General features: G+C 37.6%; 1 protein-coding gene across 2 annotated transcripts in view; it reads left to right on the top strand.

Annotated features, from left to right (window-relative positions):
• LOC113532783 (cadherin-22) overlaps positions 1–25,180 on the top strand; it is a 190,811-nt gene that overhangs the window by 49,965 nt on the left and 115,666 nt on the right. Inside the window, exon 2 of one of the 2 annotated variants that reach the window (XM_053229740.1) lies at positions 11,520–11,747. The exons of the other annotated variant lie outside the window; for it this stretch is intronic. The gene's annotated coding sequence lies outside the window, so the exon portion shown is untranslated. The remainder of the gene's footprint in view (positions 1–11,519; positions 11,748–25,180) is intronic. 2 annotated transcript variants of the gene reach the window in all.

Genomic DNA, 25,180 nt, shown 5'->3' with positions numbered 1-25,180 from the left:
GTGGCACGAAGTAATATGACTTTATCACAACCGTGACAAAATTTGATTCACAACATGTTACTGACTGGTTTTTTTAATGACATTTGTGATCATATTTGAATACATATTATGATATTAATCAGCAAAATGTTTTACTGAGACAATAATGTTATCATAAAATCTGAGCACTATGATGTTTTTCTGCTTCTAGAAAAAACAAACAACATGAAGTCAAGCTTTTGTCTAAGTAAGAAATAAAGCTAAAAGCCGCATCAACCCTCTATTCCTAAATACATATTTGTACTGTGCTGATTATTTTATGATGTTCATGCTTACCTTCTTGTTTTGGGAGAAATGAAGTCATGTTCAGATACACACTACCCAGACTTTGAGAGGAAAGCCATTATTATCTGTATGGCGTATAATTTTGTCCTTCCACTGTCAATCCTAAGCTTAAGCATTCATAAGCATTCATATTGCATCTTCTACAGTCTGGGCCACAAAGACACCAGCTCTAAACCGAGCCACATTCACGTCCATGTACTGCAGTAGAGGCGACTGCTTAGGGAGCACAGGAGTGGATGTTGGTGCTAAGAAAATTTCTCTCAGGTCTAGCTCACAGATCGAGCATCTCGTAGCAGCTGACAGTTCAGAACCCGTAGTGACCTACGTGGTCTAACTTCTACCTGGTCGAGTGTGAGTTCAGTCTACTTATTATTTCATAGAAACAACTGGATTTTTTGAGTCAATTTATAAATTTATGAGTAGAGGTCTGCTGTATAATGTTGCTTCCTCTGTCTATTGTTTAATTTAGAACTCAGGTACTGATATATATATTTTTTTAAATATAGGCATATATTGATAGCTTGTTGAAAGCTTTGGCTTACATAAGATTACATCACACACACACACACACACACATCAGTCAGATGTATATTCCACATTTGACTCGGGATGTCAGAACCCAGATCATTTTTGACCTCTGTGTGTTCAAGCTACAAAGTGGGAAAAAATTTTGGGTAACTTCATGCTCATTTTTTGTCGGCAGCAAGCTAACCAGCTAACCATCGTGAGTGATGCATAGTTACCTCCACAGAACAGCGAACTGTATAGACAATGTTAATGTTATTTAACAAGCTAATATATCTGTATCTTGATTGATCTAAAGCGAGTAGTTGTATACAGCATAACTTATTTAAACTTAAGAAGTGCTACTTTGTTTACTGTTCATGCTGTGAGCAGCCATGTTGATATGGCGTCACTTGCTGAACTCTGAGTTGAAGAGATCATCCCGAAATCTCGAGTAGGTTTTTCGGAATGTTGGAAATCGAATTTAGTCGAATGCAGCAATAGTCACCACTGACCATGAACTAGACTAGTGAAATGAAATGAAAACATTGTTACCAAATATGAAGATAAATTGTTTAACAAATAAACTAGGCGAAATCTAAGTAAAAAATGAAAGAAAAAACAAAAATCTAATTGTCAACTAATCTGCAATAATGAGATTCAGGTAAAAAAAAAAAAAAAAATATATATATATATATATATATATATATATATATATATATATATACATACACAAAGTATACAAGCACTGCACCAGAGAATAAAAGTGTGGCTTTTACACTGCATTCAAATATGTTCATTTCCTGCCTACATGAACACAGTGACATTGAAATAGACAAGCCTAAATGAAAGACAGACACAGAGTATCTTTTCCACAAGTCGTGATTATGAGTTACGTAGAAGCAGATCAGGTTTGGCTGTGTCCGGCTTATCATTAATTGCTGCACGTATCTCTTTGGTGATGTGTTGTCTTGTATCGCTTCTTCCACTTCCCTGACAACATCCTCGCTTCCTCTTCCTCTACATCTCCCTCTGGCTCTTTTGCTTGATAGTTTTCCAGTTCACTAATCATGCCACTCAGCTTCATCCCTGTATTTACAGTAAACTGCAATACTTGATAACGGTGTGAACAGGTATGCTTGAAAGTGCTTAAACCATGACACCTGTGTGGTAATTGTGTTGTGGTGAAGAGGGTGTTGTGTATTGAATTGCAGTCTTTTCAGCATGACAATATACACTATGGTAAATGGAAGTAAAGGTTTGTGGAATGGTGTTCCATTCAACCAAATATAACAATGTGTGGATTAGTGATTGCAAACCAACCAACCAAACAAACAACAAAACCACACACACAAGGGTTTCTTACATTTCTCTGACTGAAATCACGTTTCTGGAATAAGGAAAAATGCTTGTATGTGCATGCAATGTCCTGGTATGTGCAGTAGATTAGATATTTCTAGTTATATTTATTATTGTATCTGACAATCTTATGAAAATCAACTGAATAAGCAAAGGACACAAAAGACAATAATCAGTTTAGCATTTTTTATTTTTTACTGAAATTAGAAGGACCCTTGTCATAATCATAAACATTGATTATGATTAAGTTTTATTATTAGAAAATGATTATTAGAAAACTAAAAGAAAAATAATATTGAAATGCATTCAAATACATCTTTAAAACCCCCAATTTTAAGTTCCCATAGAAATATGTCTTTTTAAAGATGTATTTGAATGCATTTCAATATTATTTTTCTTTTAGTTTTCTAATAATCATTTTCTAATAATAAAACTTAATCATAATCAATGTTTCACATAATCAGCACTCCTTCAATACACACACACACACACACGCACTAATCAGCAATTGAACAACCCCCCCCCCCCCCCCCCCCCCCCAAAAAAAAAAAACCTGTAATAAGCCCAGAAATTTTCTTGCATAAAACATTGAAGGTGAAATTTTTGTTTCTTTTTTTTAAAGCAAAAACTCGGTTTAATAATAACCTTCACTGCTTCAAATAGATTTTCATTTGTTTACCAATAGTAATGTTGTCTTGTAGCTAGTAATGTAGTCTCTATGTAGCTAGACATTTTATTTTATTTAGGCCCCCTTCAACACAAGCAGAATCCCAAAATGCCTACTTGTTTACTTTGGGTCGTATTCACAATTAATTTTTAGTTTTACATTTCAGTATTTAGGAGTTTACTGCAAAATGATCCTATGTCGGTATTCAGGACCTGAGAATTATATTATGGATTTCATGGCTGCTGAGTTGCATGTAAAGAGTGGAGTCCAGCATGACTGTCGGACTAATCGACTAATGAAACCATTTCACACCTACTATAGTTCTATTAGTCATGCTATAACCTGACATGTTGAGCAATAAAAACACGCACAAAAAGTATAGAATAATGTTTGATGGAAACTTTAAATAATCAAATATGACATTATTAAATAAATAAGCCATGAATCGTCCACGCATCTCCTGCAGCTCCTAACAGAAGCCACAGCATTTTTCACACAGCACATTGTCACTGCATGTTTCTCACTTTCTGTGGTGTTTAATTAGTATCGATAACAGAACGCATTAACACCTGTGAAACAAGCACGTAGTATAATATCCGTGTGTGTGGTTATTACAAGAGAGTTAGGTATTTTCAATAACCTGTGCCCCAGAATGCTAACTAGAGAGAGTCAACATAATGGTGTTGCAGTAACTACAGTCACCTCCAGAATTATTGGCATCCAAATGAAAATGAATTAAAAAGAAATGAAAAGAGTGTTTGTCTTTGTGGTTAATTAGCTTATGAGAAAAACCTAAGTTTTAATCCAGACTTAATTAATTACATTTACTCTTAAAAAAAAATAAAAAAAAAATTAAAGTATTGGCACCCTGAGAACTTCTTATGAATGTAACTGAAGTAGGTCCTCATTCATATTTTAATTGTAGAGACTACATATAGTCCCAATTAAATGTTGTATTAGATTCAGCCACAGAAATTCATGACTCCAGCAATGCCTGTTGAAATTTTTAACTGCTTAAACACGTGATTGTAGATTTTTTTTAAATTATTGTTTTCAGTGTTTATTGATATGAAACAGTCAGAGCTGGCTTTCGACTGTTTCAAAATAATTAGCTGATGGAATATGGAATATAGGTGAGGAAAAATAATTTGATAAAAGAATAATGTGGTAGTGCAGTGCCTTGCTACTCTTATACGTTTATTGATCATACTTCCACCTAGTATAGGGCTGTCTTGAGTGACAACTGTACATTTCAACAGTGAGGAACAGTCAGTTAGTCTATGATTGGCCTGAGCAGCTTGGCAAAAGAAATTAGTAAAAAAAAGACAATACCGTCATAACAATTATCATAAAAAAAAAAAAAAATCCAATAATCCAAGAGTGAAAAAAGTGCTTGTGTGGAAGGGGTTCTCATGTTCAGTGTAAATGCAGCAGGGGATGCAGACTGGTTAATGACAGCAATTTACCAAAGCTATTTGAACGTGTCAGTGATGAACAGTGCAGGAGAGCAAAGAATGTTTTTTGTAAAGATTATTTAAAAAATGTATAGTGGTGTATTTTTATAGGTTGCACTTAATCTTGAAAAGAAATGAAAGTGTAAATTTTTCAGACATACTTTTAGTATATTTAAATAGTTAGCTGTTAAATCATTAATTTTTTCTTTCTAGTCTCAGAGAACCTCAGGGCTGCAGTATATTAGAGAACTCAACTGATAATAAAGCTTCCAACATCTATTTACCAGCTCTAGTTCAACACACCTAGATTCAAATTGTTCATGAAAACATTAGTGCCAAGCATGTGGAAATAACTTCTGCGTGAAAGGCTTCCAGGAGCAGAGCGAAGCGAACTTGATGTAAAAGACAGTGATGCAGAAATTAGTGTGTTTTGCTTGTAAGGACATTTTCACTAGGAGGGGCAGTGGGATTATTCTCTTCTGCTTTACTGTGTCTTGTATTCCTGTGACTTTATAAAGCTTTAATAACTTTAACAACTGTTTGTTTTAAACACATTCAAATGTAAGAAGGTAAACAGAAAAAAAGCATGCGTGCAGAACAATCCACCCATGCCTGTGGAATGACACAGTAAATCTCCATCATGTAGGCTGAGGTGCTCAGCAGGACCACAATACTGAGAGTACATGACTCCATCTGCACAGGATGAGGCATGTGCTGGCTTTTTCCCCCTCTGCATATGGCTGGTCCTGTACTATATTAGGAATGGGGCAATGGGCGAAATAATTTATAGATTCATTAAAAAAAGTGCAGCACTTTCTTGTTAGGGAGAGAGCTTAATAAAATATTTATTAATATATACAGCACACACTATTGCTCAGACGGAATGGTGGTTTCCTTGGTCAGGGTGCTGCATGGTATGTTTGCTGTTCTTACTATTACACTCTTGTGGACTGAGATTGACATTGCCGTAAAACCTGAGCCACTCTTCTACCTAAAGTGCTCCTATCACCAGTGAGAGAACCTTAGTTTGCCCTTCCACCTCCTTTTTGATTCCTCTTTCTAATTCAATGTTATTTCTCTGTTTTCTTTAATTCTGTCTTGGGTTGTTACTATCACTATCACGATTCTGTATCTGACAGTTCCAAAGAATCGTTTGTAGTTTGTACTTTTTGATTTTGGGCTTGTAAAAACTCATATTCAGCAGATATCCATACATATAATTCTGACACTTTTGTTGTGCCTGTTTCTGCACTCTTAGCAAACCTGTGATTGATCTTGTGCTGACTTGATGTTCTTATGCTACTATTATATGTGCTAACCTTCGGTTTTGCCTTCTCTACAATGAAACAAACGCATTGAATTTACTTAATTCAAATGCATACATTGGTTCCATGTGATTGAATTGAGTTGCATTAACACAATTTGTTTTCACACATCCAACATGATTTGATCATGTGTTTTCAAAACCCTGAATAAAATCAAACCCTATGCTCTCAACTGAACTGATGATCAAACGCAGGTCACTCGTTCCTGTAACAGCCTCATTGCTGCAGTACTATTCTACTGCATGTTTTTTGTTAGTTTAATTCCACTGCGTTCAGTGAATACTGAAGAAGCCCATAATTCAAGCAATGCTTTCCATGTCTTACTGCATCAAAAATGTTTGTTTGTTCCTGGGCTAATTGGTTTGAACACCTGCTTGAGAGTCAATCACAGTTTACATTGGAATAGTTAGAGTCTTGCTTAATGCATTGCCACATTATTCAGGTCTAACTTGTTTTCAATGCAGTGTTTCTTCAGTTGTGCCACAGCAGGTCTAATAATGAGGCTCACAGTGGGGTGGACGCTATTCTTTTTTGCACTTTGATCAATAAACTGGGCTGGCTTGCTCTTTCTATGTTAATACATGAGTACCAATGCAATCTCTCTCTCTCTCTCTCTCTCTCTCTCTCTCTGTCTTTCTTTTCCATTTACCTATTTCCCCAATGGGGGCCTTGGTGCTGAGTTACAACATTACAAGTAGTGATTTATTTTATTTTGATATTCATAGGCTAATCTGTGTTGCAACATCATTACATATGTAAGTGTGCACATGTAAGTGTACACCTACACATACACCCACCTGCCAGTGTATCACATAATTACTTAAAACCTTAGGGCATTAATAAACCTTAAATGAAACCTTAAATGGTAAGTAGATATGGCTGCCTTCAACCCATGTCTATAATTTTAATAGCACTATGTATTTCCATCATCTATACGTTACACATCATAAACTAGACATTCCTCTACTGAAAAGACACATTCAGTTTCCTCTTTGGGAGTATTTGCTAACAGCCCAGCCTTGGCTGGGTCAATAAAACTATTCTCATTCATGAACCAGCAAATGGATAAAATAAGCAAGTAGCATAAGAATAAAAGGAAATGTGTCATATCTGCTCATGTTATGTCAACACGGTCCAATGCATAATTTACCTATCTCACAGAGGCCTACAGCTTGCATGTGTGTGAGAGAAAACAGGTGAGCGCTGATCCTGCTAATCTGCACTTTTTGTCTCCCTGCACGTCAGTGTTAGTGCTTTGTTAATTGTTTGTGCCTGGAAAGCTAATGCCTTTGTTAAGGTGGCCTGGTTGTCAAATCCCTGTAGGAGCCATGAGGTGCCGAGGCAGTCGGCGTTAATTCTTTATGAGGCGTCTCCGCTGATGTGGAGCTCAGTGAGAAGGCGTCTTAAATTGCATTAGCGCCCTGACAAACCTTTAGACATGCTCATTGGGTAAACGGCCACTGTTGTAATGTGCTTCACCTTGACCCAGTAAAGATTAATGTAACAAGACAGAGCAGCACAGAGAGTGTCTCTTTCTGTTGCAGTACACAGAGAGTGTGGTACACACACAAATCAGTGTGTAATGGACCAGACAGGGACATCAGTACCATGGCAGAGGGATTTCTGGCTCATACAGGACATGCTGACCAGCAGTTCTGTTCTGATGGCAAGGTGTAAAACAACATATAACGTAGAGGTCGATGGGTTGTGTATCTTGTGTAAGTTTTATTAGAAATCATGTATGATCCAACCCGGACAGCATGGAAGATTTTGCTCCCTTGGCTCCTGGCCGTGGATGGCTGTGACATTGTATTGATTCAAACTTGTGATGGGATGAATACACCACATGGAAGACTGCAAGCCATTTGTTTAACAAATCCAACACATGAAACAAAATCATAGTCAAGACAGGCAGAGGTCAGAATCAGAGGTAAACAGATAACTATAGGCAGTGCAGACAGACATGTTGAGTAAACATCATAAAGATCATAAAAAATGACTAAACACAGGTGTACCGAGTAAACACAATGGCAAGACTTTGCAAGGTGTGCATATAAGAGTGGCAGTCTAGTTATATAGAAAGTCTAATTACTGTGATGAGGAACAGCTGTTCCGTTTTGTAGCTTGGTGATTGGGAGTGAGTTAATGCCTGGACTGGAATGGGCACAGGCCTGGATTCACAAGTCGGAGCTGGAACTGATATAGCTGTCAGCATGACATTTCTAAATCCATCTAAAAAAAGAGGTAAAGGGTACTGAGTCTACTAACCATTATTTTGATGGCCACTTTATGGCAAGAATTTGTACTATAGATGTGTTCCTAATTAGACAAGCATGCAGTAACTGCTAGGTATGTTGGGTCAGGTTTGAGTCAGGTAAGCTATGGAAACTAAGGAAATACATTTTAATAATTGTATTAATTATCATTTAAACCATGGGAATCTGTGCAGCTGAAGTAAAAATAGAATCAGGCAGATGTATCTGCAAAAACCTGAGTTGCAGGTTAGTGGAGTTTATCCACAGTTTTATGGAGCAAATCCCATATACTGTATACACTGATTCTAGACCTCTGGTGCCAGATTACCGCTAATAAAACTTAATGTCTTATCTACAAACTGTAACTCATTAAAAACAAAATAGGGACAAAATACTAGGAATCTCCAAACTTTGTGGTGGCAGACTGTGAGGCACAAAAAGTGTCAAAGCCTCACTTGTTCCTGGCTCCTGAAAGCTCCTGACTATCCCTCACTCTTGTGGTTTGATAATCATTTCGAGTGCCTGTATTGGATAAGAGGGTGGTCCTCCAGAGGGCAGGACATACTCAAGTATGTGGAGGATTTGAAGTGGGCAGAATACAGGCAAACAAGATTACAGCAGAAGAATTACAATTTAGGAGTGTAGGTCTCCATCTTTCATATGAGATAAGGAGGCAATTGAGGCAAAGGTAGACCCAATTCTAATGATTTGAAGGAATGTAACATGTAGGAAAGTACAATGCTGTCAGGCTAATGTTCCATAGCATGGGGAGCTAGTATAAATGGGCTAGCAGGCCTAAGCCACCCCTGTCTTTCAAAGATAGAAAAGACAGGGGGAAAGACATCAATATAAGGTTTCATGTTTGGCATACACATTAACATTATTAACACATTTCTTAGGGGGATTATTCTGGACTTTTCTAGAACCAAGCACCACAGCACCACAAGTGGTCATAGGAAAAATACACATAATGGTATGAAAGAAGTGAGGCTAGGTCTGATTTCTTTCTAGCCCAGGCTGTAGATTCTTGGAGTCTATCAGTGACAGCTGTGTCAGGTGATTACACAGCGTGAAATGCCTCAGAAATTTGCTCTTCACTTGGGCTGATATTTTTCACACCCATAACATGTCATCATGAGAACACTGGAAATACAGTTGCAGGTTTACAATTAGGATTTGGAGGAGAAAAGTAGACAGGCTAAGTATTTACCGAAAAGGACAGATGACAGAACAGATAAGATGAGATAGATGTAGTGTTTTTAATGGAAGGGTTACAACTTTTCTGTTTACTATGTTTAGAATTTGGAGGAAACATGGCATGAAGCCATTACTGGCTTTAAAATCTCAAATGCAGTTGCCTATCTATCTTTGAGTGTTTGTGTGATAGTTCACATTATTCTTTTTGTGCCATCAATTAGACCTCATAATATAATGTACCGCTCATCACTAATAATTTCATTGTTTAGCTATTGACAGATATTAGATTTTAGCCCTCCCATCAAATAGCATGGCCAACCATCACTGTTCCATAGATATAAAAACACAGCCCTGTCTTTACTATCCATTTTTACGATTTCTCATTTTTAACTCTTGCTTTTTTATTCTTCTTTACTCAGGCCAGATGTAAGACCTTGTCTTTTGGAACATTTCATCTGTCAGTTCTTGTTCCATGCCAGGTTCTAAACAAGTTAGACCTTTGAGAGACTCCTATTGCCTCATCCAGCAAAGAGCTTGAATTTTTTAGTGAAACCAACAGTTCCTGTAAATTTATTATATTTACCCCAGTCTCTCTGCTAGTGAATCCCTCCATCTTCTCCCTGACATCAGTAACTGCTCAACAAAGGAGCTAATGAAGCAGAGAAGGGGAGATTTTTTCCTGGTAATTAAGAAAAATGAATGGAGGTGACATAGAGGCTTCTGCATGCTTCATAATTGTCCTCTCCTCTATATCTTTCTCCTCCATTCTTCCTTTCTCCATCTGTAACTGTCTTCTCTGTGACCTGCTGCATCATACGTGTGATGAATTCAATCTGAATTTTGTGGTGAAAAAAAGGTAAAATATGCAGTGCATTCAGAAAGTATTCAGACCCCTTCATTTTTTCACATTTTGTTATGTTGCAGCCTTATACTAAAATGCTTTAACGTATTTTTTTCACATCAATCTACACTCTATACTCCATAATGACAAAGCAGAAACCAGATTTATGATAACTTTGCAAATTTATTAAAAAGAAAAACTGAAATATCCCATTGGCATAAGTATTCAGACTCTTTGCATCCCATTTCTCTGGATCATCTTTGAGATGTTTCTACACTTTGATTGGAGTCCACCTGTTGCAAATTCAGTTTAAAGGCACACCTGTCTATATAAGGTCTAACAGCTGAAAAATGCATATCAGAGTAAAAACCAAGCCATGAGGTCAAAGGAACTGCCCGCAGAGCTCAGAGACAGGATTGTGTCGAGGCACAGATCTGGGGAAGGCTACAAAAATTTCAGCTGCATTGAAGGTCCCCAGGAACACAGTGGCCTCCATAATTCTTAAATGGAAGAAGTTTGGAACAACCAGGACTCTTACTAGAGCTGGCTGCCCAGCCAAAATGAGCAATCAGGGGAGAAGAGCCTTGGAAAGAGAGGTGGACAAGAAACCGTTGGTCACTCTGGTTGAGCTCCAGAGATCATTTACGGAGCTGAGAGAAACTTGAAGACACACGAAAGCATGAAAACATGAAATTTAAATTTTTTTGCAAATCACAAGAGGGCTTTCATGTGTCTTGCACTGAGGAGAGGCTTCCGTCTGGCCACTCTGCCATAAAGCCCAGATCAGTGTAGTGTTACAGTGATGATTGACCTTCTGCAAGTTTCTCCCATCTCAACACATGATCTCTGGAGCTCAACCAGAGTGATCATCGGGTTCTTGGTCACCTCTCTTACCAAGGCCCTTCTCCCCTGATTGCTCAGTTTGGCTGGGTGGCCAGGTCTAAGAAGAGTACTGGTTGTTCCAAACCTCTTCCATTTAAGAAGGCCACTGTGCTCTTGGGAACATTCAATTCAGCAGAATTTTTTTTTTTGCCTTCCCCAGATCTGTGCCCACAATCCTGTCTCTGAAGTCTGCAGGCAGTTCCTTTGACCTCATGGCTTGGTTTTTACTCCGATTATGCATTTTCAGCTGTTAGGCTTTATATAGACAGGCGTGTGCCTTTCCAAATCCTGTCCAATGAATTGAATTTGCCACAGCTGGGCTCCAATCAATGTGTAGAAACATCTCAAAAATGAACCTGAGAAATGGGATTCCGAGCTAAATTTCAAGTATCATAGCAAATGGTCTGAAAACTTATATCAGTGTGATATTTCAGTTTTTTCTTTTTAATAAATTTACAAAGTTATCACAAATCTGACTTCTACTTTGTCATTATGGGCTATGGAGTGCAGACTGATGTGAAAAAAATTAAAGCATTTTAGCATAAAGTTGCAACATAACAAAATGTGCAAAAACAAATGAAGTGGTCTGAATACTTTCTGAATGTGCTGTATGCTTCACCAAAATTCTATTATTGCGACCACTGAATTGCTACTTAAGAAAAATAAAACATTATAATGTTTAGTCTTCTTTGTTTTTCCCCTGATTGACAGAATTGATTCCAATCAGCTTCCACTTTCTTCACATTGATGGCCCCTTCAAAAGGTAACAGTCAGCTACAAATTGCAATTTGGGCTTCTCCTTCTTCCAAGATGAGTTTGCAGCATATCGATTGTGCTTACAAGAGATCTCAAAGGATTCCTGGACAACAAAATGAAGTGGTATTCTCCAGACGAAACAATGCCTGTTAAAGAGTGCTACTCAGCCTGTAACTCTGTCAGGTATCTTATAAAATATTTGCCTGTTTCAGATATTCAGATAGCAGACTGTGAAATATACAAATGTATGAATGACAGACACCTTAAAATGTACAAGTTTAGGTTGGCATTCATGATGTGAGACAAGTAGGAAACAGGCACAACTTTCTACGTGTGTAACTTGAAGACATGTAGAGGCTAAAAAATTCTAGCTATCTAAAACTCAGCATTACTATTGTGAAACCATTATTGAGCCTTACATCACAAGGTCTTGACATAGGCATAAAATGATTGCATACAGATGCAAAGACACATTGAAAGACAGATAGGCAGCACCATTCATGATTGTTATTTTTTTTTCTTAGGTCATGTTTTTCAAGTATGTAGTCATGCCATATCTCTTCAAAATAGCAGGCAAGGTGAACAGAAATGCTGCACTTGCTGTTAGCCAGCTTTTCCGTTCAAACCACACAGAATCTACGGTTCTACTGCTTGTCCCTTTGTGTAATTACTTTCATTGAACAATGTGTGCTTACTTTATTTATGTCTAGTTTCTACTCCAAAGGCATACTGAAAAATCAATGGCTACATTTGCATGCACATTAAATTCCGTTTAAGGTCTATATTAGGGTTGCAGCCATATTCCGGATACGATGTTTATATGCATACAGGCATTGGAATATTCCTGTATACATGGTTGTTGTAAGTATGCCTATGTTTCCATTTCTAAATACTTAGCCTACAGCTAAACATCTGTTAGCACCCACAATTCCTAGCAGACTGAGCATGTGCAGTGGATTTTCTGAGTAAGGTGTTTACATGCAACAAATATCCGATTAAAACAGGCATATTTCAGGGGTGGGAATTGGAATTTGGGGAATCAGAATATTGTCTTAATCTGAATCGGGCAATCGGATTGCGGCATTTACATGACTCAATCCTAATTAGAATATTGCCAAATTCCGATTAATATCGGAATATTGATGTTCACATAAACATAGTCGATGATTGAATCTGCCTTTTTTATGTTTATTACATCCGCTGTTGTACTTCACATGCACCTTCAATCACTGACATGTTATGGATGAGTCAACTAAACAAGCTCAGCCCCAAATTCACACTCAATCTAGGCAGAGTTTCCCTAAGCGTAATCACTTCATTTGGCTGTCAATGATAGGCTGTGTGAATTCACCTCCTGGGCTAGAAAGAAATTAGCCCCAGCCTCTATTTCGTACCATTCTGTGTATTTTTACAGTGATCGTTTATTTACAGCAAATAAGGTGATGTGGATGCCAAAAATTGAGCCTTATTGTTTGTATTTTTTTCTCCATTACTTTTCTTTATATGTAACTTTTTTCCTGTATAGTACATGAATCGTGCTTTCACACTCCATAAAACACCAGGAACATATATCACATAGTATTTTTGCTGCAACTCTTTCAGATTTTTTTTAGTGGTCAATACCTACAGTACTTATATCTAAAATAACAAATAATAAACAATGAATATCCTCTTAAACAAATTCAACAGGGATCTTTTGATTAAATTTGTTCTTGCTTCAATTGATGACTACACTGCTAAGGTTTTACCAGCACATTTTGTGAATGACAAATCAGATTCTATCTAGGCTACTCAGTTTCTAGGCTGCTCATAGACACACACCATTCACTTCATGAACACCTGCACATTCAGGAACACCTGCACATTCATGCAGTTATCTAATCAGCCAATCATGGCAGTAGCACAATGCAAAAAAAAAAACAAAACATGAAGATACAGGTAAAGAGCTTCAGTTAATGTTCACATCAGACAAAGTGTCATCTCTGTGACTTTGATCATAGTTGTTGGTACCAGAAGGGCTGGTTTGAGTACTTTAGAAACAAAAAACATTTGGTGAGTGACAGAAATACCTTGTTGATAAGAGAAGTCATAGGAAAATGGCCAGATTGGTTCGAGCTGCCAGGAAGGATATAGTGACTCAAATAATCACTCTTTACAACCATGGTGAGCAGTGAAGCATTTAAGTATGCACAAACCATTGAACCTTCAGGTGGATGGGCTACAACAGCAGAAGACCTCATCAGGTTCCACTATTGTCAGCCAAGAACAGGAATCTGAGGCTATCATGGGCACAGGCTCATAGAAACTGGACAGTTGAAAATTAGAAAAAAAAAATCACCTGGTCATTTTCCAGTCTTCAACTGTCCAGTTTGCATGAGCCTGTGCCCATAATAACCTCGGATTCTTGTACTTGGCTGACAAGACTGGAACCTGTTGTAGTCCATCCAACTCAAGGTTTGATGTGTTGTGCATTCTGAGGTGCTTTTCTGCTCACCACAGTTATAAAGTGGGCTTATTCGAGGTACGACAGACTTCCTGTCAGCTCAGACCAGTCTGGTCATTCTCCTCTGATCTCTCATCAACAAGGTGTTTCATCCTGCAGACCAGGATGAAAATAAGATGTTTTTTGTTTTTTGCATAATCTTGTGTAAACTCTAGAGACTGTTGTGTGTGAAATTCCCAGCAGATCAGCAGTTTCTGAAATATTCAAACCAGCCCATCGGGTACCAACAACCATGCCATGGTTAAAGTCACAGAGATTAAATTTTTTCTTCATTCTGACGTTTGATGTGAACATTAAGTGAAGCCTGTATCTGCCTGTATGTGCAGGATTTTTTTTTGCATTGTGCTGGTGCCACTTGATTGACTGATGAAATAATGAATGACTGATGAACGTGCAGGTGTAAAGATGTTCCCAATAAAGTGGACAGTGAGTGTATGTCATAAAGCAGCTGCTGACTGATTTATAACGTCTTCTGATGTTCTGATCCATTTAGAGTATTGAATAAACACAGCTGGAACTTGATCTCAGAGTTCAGGCCCAGAACCATGTTAAAACCAGCCCTGTGAGCCTTGTGTAACTGCAGCATACTCAATCTGATTCAGTAATCATGCAGTAAATAGATAGGTTTTACATTAACAATTTCAGTCATTTGGTTATCACACATAATTGAGGTAATCGTCCTGACCTGACCTGGTTTTACCACAGTAATACTGATAATTTTGTTACTTTGCAGTTATAAATGCAGGGAGAAAAACTATTTCCATCAAGCATAGCATCAGAAAGCAACATGTAGCAGTCGCGCTATTATCCAGCAGTTTGACAGTTCCATACAGCTGTGTGAATCATCCTGCTGCTGAATTGAAATCTACAGGTCCAGAGGTGCCATTTGATCACACTGAGGGAGGTCTAATGATGCCTGTAATGCTGTTTATGATGGTAATAATAGTAGTAATACTGAAATAATGACAGTGCTCAGTGTAATAGTAGTTCATCGTGTGTAGCGCAGAGGTCTTCTGAGTGCAAAGATTACTCTGTCATTGTCCCAGCGGGTTGCAAGACTCTCAATGTTCAGCTCTATGATTTGGCGCGTTCGAGTGTGGAATCCAATTGTGTGAGTGCGTCTGTGCTTGCGTGGGTGTGTGTATGCTTGTGTATGTGTGAAAAGGTCTTTTATGTAGCATGTAGTATGACGTGTGTTTGTGTGCCTGTTTGTATGTTTTGAGTTTGTTGGTTTATAGAGAGGGTGAAAAATCTTGCACAAATATATATTTTTATGGTCTTTAGAACTAATGTTATACTGAAATGGCTGTACTTCTTTGTAGGTGTGTGTACTGTGCACATACACATTCCCAGTGACTAAGCAAGGACACAGTCTGCTCTTCCATGCTAGTGTTAGACACCAGAACTGGACAACTGGAGTAGTATTCAAAATAATATATAGAAAATACACAATCAACACTTTACAATCAGATGTAAACATACATATACTATAATATTATGCCACAGCACTGTTGAATTCTCAGATGTGATTGGTCAAAAGGTCTTTAGTGACTAGTTGGTGATTAGTTTTCTATAACAGCATGGCTCTGACACAGATTCTAATTAATGACCGTTCCTAATTAATAAACTGATCAAAAAAAATTCTTGTTATTTAACAAAGAAAAATGTACAATTGTCAATGTGCTGAAGGTTTCTGTAAAGCATTTATGGAATGCAAGTTTCTTTAGCATTTATGGAAGGAGTATCAGGTGTCAACGCTTTGTAAAGGTCAGTAAGTTTCTCAGCATGGGAAAGTCTTCAAGACAGAGGACTTTACAATTTCTGGTTTCTCTGTAACATGACTATATGGAATTTTTTTTCTCTTATTAACTTCAAGAGGGAGGAAAAAAGAGAGAGGCTGGTGAAGGAATAGCTGTTCATAGCTGCTGTAACATAATTGATATCTTGTTTTGCAGACGTAATACACCATTTTTATTGTTAACAGTTAAGCGTACAAAATGCCAGTTATTAACAATTTTTTTTTTAAAAATCGTAATCATTAGCAAATTGCTGTGGTATAATCATTTATACATAAACCTTGTTTTAGTCTGGTAAGCATCATTTTGAACAGCTGGGTTTACACAGAATATTCTATTTTTAAAATGTGTTTAATTTTGTAATTTCACAAAATACAAATACTATACATATGAGTGGCATATGGTCTCATATGTGGCATAAAGTGGCAGTGAAACCTGAAACCTAAGTGGTGTAGGCATGACAAAAAAGGCATCTAGGTGTGTAACAAATAGAAAATACTGGGACTAGCAAAGACATGGGCACCATTTTCAGCTTTACAGTTGATTCATTTCAATGTCCCCTACTGAACATGCTCTGTTATATATACCCGCCCAGAGGCTGCTTTGTGTACCTCTCACCTTTCTTGTTCTGACAGTGCCTATGGGCTTGACACACTGCCACCCTGTAATATTGCACACCTCTACACACTGCCATCCTTTACCTGACAAAACAAATACTCTAACAGCACACCTCAGGATTCCAGCATTACCCAAAGTCAGGATTTATAGCTCTTAAGGTTCAAGAGGTGCTGGTGCCTGCGTTTAAGCAAAATTTATAAACACTGATTTTTTTTTTTTTTTACACTAAAAGCCAGGAAAGAGTATGTTGGTCAGCATCATTTAAACAAGCTGTTGCTGACATTGCATAGTAGATCTTTTAAGGTGAAGGAGGGAGATAGTGAAAGATGGAGAGTTAATTGTGTATTCAGGGCAGAGTTACTATTTTATAACAGTGCTGCTATTTGTCCCACATTGCTTGTTAGGGTGTGTGGTTTCTAGTAGGAGCTTCCACACGTGAAGGCTCTAAAGTAATTTATGACGTGAAGGCCTGATTTATGAGATTGTTTTTCTGCACATTGAGGGACAAAAAAGATAACAATATGTGTTATTTATAAGAATATAAATCATGTAAGCGAAAAAAAAAAAAAATGCAAAATAGCAAGCATCCTGTTTCCTGTCTATATATTATCTGTAATGAATATATTCTGCATAATATGCAATCAGTGGTACACTAGTCAGTCTTCACTGTTAAGAATAAAACATGGAAGCATCATTTCTATATGGTTGGAAATGTGTCATGGATGGTAGATTCCATGAACCTCTCTGGCCTCCATCTGTAATGCGGCGTTTCTTCCTCCTCACCCCAGCTTTCTTGTTATTTATTTATTTCCACTTACTGCTGTTGAGAGCCTGCATATTTCCAGCCCTGGGGAGAATGCCTGCAAATAGATTTATTAGCCAATTTTGTAATCATGACAAGGGTAATGTGCATGTCAGTCAGTGTTGGAGTACGGAGGCAACAGTGCATGTGCTGCGTGAATGGACAGAGCTATTCGGCATTTAAGAGAGATGATGATGATCTACTCAGGCTATAAATATGGTAGGTACAGATCAGGAAGTTATTAATTAAAGTTACAACAGTGTCGCACATGTGAGAGACCAAGGGGTAAATGAAAATCTAGTGCTTCATGGCCTCAACAGAAGGTGTGCTGTTAATGAAACAAAGTATACGCCAGAGTGGCGATGCTGCTTTGTTTTGGATTTGTCATCATATTGAGAGGTCATATATATGACAAACTTTCACGGACCAGATGCGTCCTTATCTGATGCCGACATTCTGAGCGTGGACATTGCATTTGGCCTTGCTGCCATCTGTATCCTGCTCTTTCTGATATGACCCATATAGCCCAGGGGATTAAAAGAACACTAGGTTATAGTGTTTTATACCACAGCGCTTTTGAATTGGCAAATCTGATTGGTCAGTAGGTGTTTATTAATTTTGCATAACAGCATGGCTCTGACAGTAAGGTAAATCACAGGTTTATATTAAAGTGCTGTGTTCTAGTAGTTATTGTTTTTATAGTAACAATAACATATGCAGTTGATGCTCCACATAATCCATGGCATTATAACCAGTGATTATAACCTGAGCTTGGGTTACTGTCTGTGTTTCTGTGCAAGTTCTCCATATGCATGGTGCCCTGCGATGGACTGGCATCTTATCCAGGTAGTATAAGCTCCTGATCCACAGTAACCCTGACAAAGATAAAGTGGTTCCTGAAACCAAGTTGTTATTTAAACAAGAAAAACATATAACCATTGATATTGTGAGGTATGAGGAGATCTTTAGTTAACATTTTTAAAAAGAAGTTTCCAATATCAGCACTTTATAAAATTCAGTGGTAAAGCTGTAATTTTTAGTTGCCTAGCATGGTGAAGTCATCAGGACAGAGGACTTTCCACTTTGTGTTTCTCTGTAATATAACTTTTTTGAGAGAGAAGAAGAGAGAACTGGTGAGGGAACAGCTGTTTATAGTTGCTATAATGGAATTGATAACAGGAATTAACTTGTCTTGTGGATGTTTCAACAACATTAAATGTAACTATAAATCGTTTAAAAGTATGATGTGTTCACTGATAACTTATCACATAATCATATAAAAAAAAAGTTGGTGCAGGCAAATTGCTGTGGTATAAGAGGAATAATCAGTCGTTACTGGGGGCCCACCACCGCATTGTTGATTATTTTCCTATGACAGCATGCCCCATCATGTTTTATTTCTTACTTATAAACACTCATAATTTACAGGATGTTTCCTGTGGATGTTTCAGTATAATCTGGGAATAGGTTACCACCAAACTGACTAGGTCATATTGCTTTTTCTTGCAGTCAGCCTTGGGCATTGACCAAGTCAGAAACATATTAACGATTTCTTCGAAAATACAGACTTTAGACAGAACTATTCATCTTAGATTGTACAATATCTGTACATTTTTTGCTTTCCAATTTCTGCAGGGGACTTGTAGGTTTTTAAGGGATGCCTGCAATCTCAAAATTCCTGCGAGGTCCAAAGGGTCTTGTTAGAAGCAGGTTGGTGCTGTCAAAATATTTATAGGGTTTGAAAATGCTGGATAGGGACAAAAAAAGAAAACACAGAGCATGCTCTGGGGCCTCTCTTGTGGATAACACTGGTGAAAAAGGGGCTATGGTATACAGGGCACCATCACTGGTAGATGATTTATGTAATGGATCAATGCTGTGTTAAGGCATTTAAGGTCATCATGCAAACTCTCTGGTAATATGCTATTACATAGAGTTTAATATTAATTACAGTACTTTATGACATAGATTTCAGAACATGCTCTCCAGTGGAGCTAAACAGGACAGTGTGACTTACATAAGAGAAAGTGGGACAAAGATTTACACTGTAATATCTAGTGCACTTTAACTATGTATATTTCTACTGGATTAGAAATGCAACTCTAATAATATGTATGGTGCATTTTGAGGAGTTTATAAAAATGACCTTTCAAATAAACAGGTACAAGAGAAAATTTCTTACTACTCTGAGGCCATCCCAATTTTCAATATAAAGTACGATCATGAGTATTTTTCACACAGCATTTATGACCCTGAAAGCTAAAGTCTAAACAGTATGAAGACAGATACATAAGTGCAGAGAATTGAGCATGTCTGTACATTGCGTGTAAACGGTCCAATTTTACAACCTTTTTTACATTCTTATTTTTAAACTAAATTTCAACATTACTTACAGTTTATTTTTCAAAATTGCTAAGGAACATTAGTTACTACCGAGTATATTTGTTCATATCTCTTCATACCTCTCTCTGCACAAACACACAGCTTGTCACAAAGGTTCAGCTATGCATTGATAATATAGTAAACATTTTATTCTTTAGTATGTTTTGTATTGTAATTGTTCATTTTTCCCTTGGATGATTGAAGCAATTTCGAAACCTTCAAATCTTACAGGAATTGTACAGAATAGATTATATACATAGAATACATATAGTATACGGAATATACTATATTACATATATATATATATATATATGTATGTATGTGTGTGTGTGTGTGTGTGTGTGTGTGTGTGAACAAAAAACAAATTCAAAGAAATTTCAAAACTCTAACTGTAACAGGAAAAAAGGTCATAACCTTTCCACAATCTGTGTGTAATAATGAATAGCAGTAATAATAAATAATGTGGGAGGAAAAGTGCTGTCCCCTTTTTAACAGACTAAAAATCATTGTGATTGCATGAGGATGGTGAAAGGACTTTGTTGCTTCCAGGCTCAAGCCCTCTATAGAGATCATCTGAAAACTAAATTACGCTCTTTTGAGTGGGCTGATTTGGGATTTTGGTACATTTTGGTACTCGCAGAACATTGACTATAGACATTTTTAGGTTTTTGATTTAGTTCAAAATACTTGAATACTTACTATTTGTTATTTAGCTAACTGCTATCAGTATGACTTCCAACCTTCTATCCATTTGGTTTTGAACTTTAATGTAAATGGTTCTGTGTATATAGCTGTTGAGATACACTACATAGCCCAAAAGTATGTGGACATCTGACCAATCACACACACATGTGCTTTTTGAACATCCCATTCTAGATTTAGTCCTCCTTTGCTGATATAATATCTTCCACTCTTCTGGGAAGGCTTTCCAGTAGATTCTGGAATGTGGCTGTGGATATTTGTGCTAGGATTTTATGTTAAACAATAAAAAACAGTCCACATAGAGCTATGTATAAAGAGTTTTAAAAAATGTAACTTTGAGTGAAAATGCAATTCTAAAAATCTATTTAAAAAAAGGCATATGAGCTAGCCAAATACACAAATATACACTCACTGTCCACTTTATTAGCAACACTGATACACCTGCACATTCATGTAGTTATCTAGTCTAGTCATTCTTCTTTGATCTCTCTCATCAAAAAAGTGTTTCAGCCATGGTGAAAGTCACAGAGATCACATTTTTCCCCATTCTGATGTTTGACGTGAACATTAACTGAAGCTCTTGAACTGTATCTGCATGATTTTATGCATTGCTCTGCTGCCACATGACTGGCTGTTTGGATAACTGTATGAATGTGCAGGTGCACAAGTGTTCCTAATAAAGTGGACAGTGAGTGTATATGGCAATATAGATAGATAGATAGATAGATAGATAGATAGATAGATTTGTGTAAACCAACACATTTCAGTGTAGCATCATCAACATTATGAGTATTTTATTAATGGTATTGAAAACAACTTGTGGTCTCTCAATAGCCAGTTTAACTGTGTCAGTTGAGCAGGCTGAACCATTTTGGGATCTGCTAGATCCTGGACAGGACACTGGTCCATTGCAGGGCATCACACAAGCACAGTCTGGAACTATACTATACTATACTTAATTCATTTATTATCATACAAATACTATACTCATCCAGTGGATGGAGTTTTGATTGATTGATTGATTGATTTTTTGCTAGATTTCACATGTACAGACTCTCGGGTTATACAGTAGTCTATAGAGTGCATTGCATTGGTCTCAACTGTGTCCTCTGAAGTGAGTGTACTTTGCCCTAACCTTTTTTTCTACTAGAGTTAGCAGACGAGAGCTTGCCCCAGTGATGACCGCCTGGCCTAATGGGAATCTTCTGGCTGAATGAGCCTCTCGGCAGGGATACACAGATCTGCCCAGCCAGCGCTCCAGCTGTGGAGCTGACATAGAGAAAATGAAGTGCTCTGAACAGGAAAGCCGTGTTTGAGAGAGGATTGGGGGGAGGGGGATGTGGCAGGGGTTGGGGGGTGGTGCTGGATAGGAGGAATATAGATAGCGGAGAATAGCAGAGTATGGTCCGTGGCAAAATGCCACTCCAGGAGATTTATGATGAAGAGGCGAGGTGTTGCTCATCTCATGCCTTTGATTCTGCAGCCCTTCATGCTTGTGTCTTGGCAGTGGCTTTGGATTGGTTTGTTTTTTCACAATGCGATGCCCAAGTTTTCAGCGGTTCAGACTGAGCTTCTGTAAACACTTGACACAATAGGCTCTTGTTGCTTATTTAGGTTACTACAAAACATTTTCTGGTAAATATTGTTTCTTATATCACTGGTATTTAAAAAAAATAGTGTTTTTAGGATCTCTGAATATTTTATATGTATATATGTCAGAATCACAGAATAATGGACTACATACCTAAGTGACCATCAAAAGTAAATGTTTAAAACACATGTTTTATTGGTAGGCTGTAAACCTTCCCTCCTAGATTGGTGATGGTGATGTTTGTGCTTCTGTTGTCTGTCAATTTCCAAGTCAGTTAGTGCTAATCACTATGCATGTCTTCAGCTCAGATATCCATCCATCAATACAAGAAACCAAAACAACTCCCAGGATATTGATTGGCTGTGTGTGCATCCAGCCTAATAACTTTTGCCTTCTTCTTCTTCTTTTCCATTATTGAAACTCTGATTTTCACATCCCGCACTGACTCTTCATGTTTGTATGATCAGCGCTTAGCTCTAAGCTAGCATGCTGTTGGAGTGGTTAATTGCCTAAGTACAAATCTCCATGGGTATGTACTCTACTAAGTCTGTGTGTCTGGATCATGTTCAGGCTTCTACTGGAGAACTTTGACCCGCCTGAGGTTTAAATTTGCCTGGAGGATTGGCACTGGGCATGCGCAGGTGCCATTCCTAGTAGCATAGCTCTCAGCTGTCAGGTGTCCAGCAGCCTTTCTCACTCACTCACTCAATCACTCACTCACTCACTCACTCATTCCTGCACTCACTCATTCACACACTCATGCACTCACTCAATCTCCGCTTATGCCCTTCTGATCATTGGCCAGTGCCTGTTTGGGCCTCACTTGTGCCAGCACCCCATAAGATGAGCAATTGAATAATTGTGCATCTGGCAGAGTGCTGGGCAGCATGGTGTGCACTCCAGTGAGAGAAAACATAGAGAGTGAGAGCTGAGGGCAGTGGAGGAAAAGGCAAAATGTCAAAAGCAAATGGGAGATGGAGTGGCAAGAAAAGGTGACTAAAGAGGAAGAGAGCGAGCACTAAAAAGAGCAGATGTCGTAAAGTACTTCTCAGTTGGCGAGGCGCTGTACCAGAGAGCGAGGGTGAGAGAGCCAACATAAGTGAAAGTAGGGGGAAAGTGGGCGAAGCTGGCCGCAATTAGCATAATTAGACAACCTGCTCTTCTAAGGCAATGACAATATATGTCTTCCCTCATTACATCCTGTAAGCAAACGCAGAGCTTAATGCGAAGCAACATGCTCTCTCTCCACGCTCCATCCATTACCGGAGACGTGGCTTTGCCAATCCACACTACTCCCCTCTGAGGCTCACTCACCCGTACCTCTCTACTCTGCCAAGATGAGAGAGTCTCCAGCACAGGGGCTGCATTAAAGCATTTCCTCATTCCAGATCATAATAGCCTATCTCAAGAGCATCCCGTCTGCAGCCAAATGCAAGAATTGGGTGATGCTACAATACAGGCTTTGATGCCAGTCCAGGTGTTTGGTTAATGTTGCCTAATTGACTTTGTATTCCAAATGTTTGGGTTGCCAAGCGTAAACAGTTTGTAGGCCTGGAATGATTTTCCAAATACGTGTGCTCGCTTCAGTACCCCCAGCTTTATTTACTTATTTATTTATTTATTTACAAATGCTGCATTGTGCTAGAAGACTGAATAATTGGAAGCATCTTTTTTGAATTATTATGTGTTTAGAATAATAATACCAATGCCCTCAGACAGATGTAAGGCTCATAATTATAATAATCAAATGTAATTAGGTTTTTGTTTTTTTAGTGCCAAATAATCCCACTGGGTATCACAGCCTCACAGCCAGAAATTGCATATACATTGATGGTTTTGCTACCTGCCTTCCATAACCTTGCAGTAAGACATTAAATGCAGGTGCAGGAGTGGATCCAGAACCTTTACAATGAAGTGGCCAGTTTGGACCCACAGGTTATTTTACTGTTGTGGCAAATGTTGGGAATAATTAAATTCTACTTTATCATCATTATACCAGTACAGTATAGAACAGCATAACGAAAAGCTCTCTCACTGTTCTCTCTGGTGCAGCAAAATAACCATATTATAATATTATATTACAGTGATATAAAATGACTCATATGTTCAGTAAAAAGTCATTCATTTAATTATAAGGTAAATTACTAAAGCAATTAATTAATCACTCAATATTACCTTGCAAGATGTTGACTGACTATAAAACATTTTAGGTGTGGATTCATGTTCAGGAAATTTTTACTACTTCATCACTTGACATCAAACTGAAGTTGTAATAAACTTCCTGGACTTCACTCTAACACCACTTTAGATTTCTGCATCATCTGACATTTAACTGATTGGCAACCTTCCTGATAGCGGCGTTCCATCATGAAATCATTCATACAATGAAATAACAATAAAAACGTTATTTTTCTTATGAACTGCATAAGTGTGTCTGTCAGTCTGTATAGAGCTGATAGAGTGAGGTTTTTTAAACACAGATTAAAACATACAGATTAAAATTACTTTAAGACTGATATAATCTTCTTTTTTGCTAAACAGTAAACATGAACTGATTCCCACTAATATCATTTCCAGAGCATGCATGCTGACATATACAAACATGTCATCACCTTTCCTACAAAGGTTCTAAATTCTACAAATTCAGATTCATCTGTGACCTCTGGCAGCTTGAATCTTCTCAACCTGTAAGGCCTACTAGTGGTGATAATGTTTCACTAATATGTTAGTAGCAAAATGGCAGATGCTGGAACCAGTGAGGAAATGGCTGTGCGGATATGTTAGGGAGTTTCTTCTTTTCTTTTTCAAATTTAAGTGACGTGAGCTGTGCATGTTCATTTTTTTTTTTGTTCATATTTCAAAATACTTTTTTTCCATTGTCACCACTTTCTTGTGTGTTTTAAAATGATTGACTAATACTATGATACTATAAAATATTTCATTCATTCTTTCTTTCATTCATTCATTCATTCACGTTAAGTCACAACTTTTCACTTTTTTCTTGGAATAAATTTTCTTTTACCTGTCCACATCAATCCATATTAACTCCATTTCCTGGTTATTCTGACCTACTTTTGGTGACCTTAAAATATTTTTCTAATGGCTGTTTCAAGTTCAGGTGCCATTTTTTCCTCATAACTATAGGCAATTGTCATACCTATTAATATTACAGGCTAATGGCTTGAAATCTACCTTTCCATACCCAGGGCTGAAAGTAGGTCA

Source organism: Pangasianodon hypophthalmus, chromosome 2, assembly GCF_027358585.1.
Source record: "Pangasianodon hypophthalmus isolate fPanHyp1 chromosome 2, fPanHyp1.pri, whole genome shotgun sequence".
Classification (NCBI taxonomy): Eukaryota; Metazoa; Chordata; class Actinopteri; order Siluriformes; family Pangasiidae; genus Pangasianodon; species Pangasianodon hypophthalmus.
Note: the sequence above shows the minus strand (reverse complement) of the source record. Positions and strands in the feature narration are given on the sequence as shown.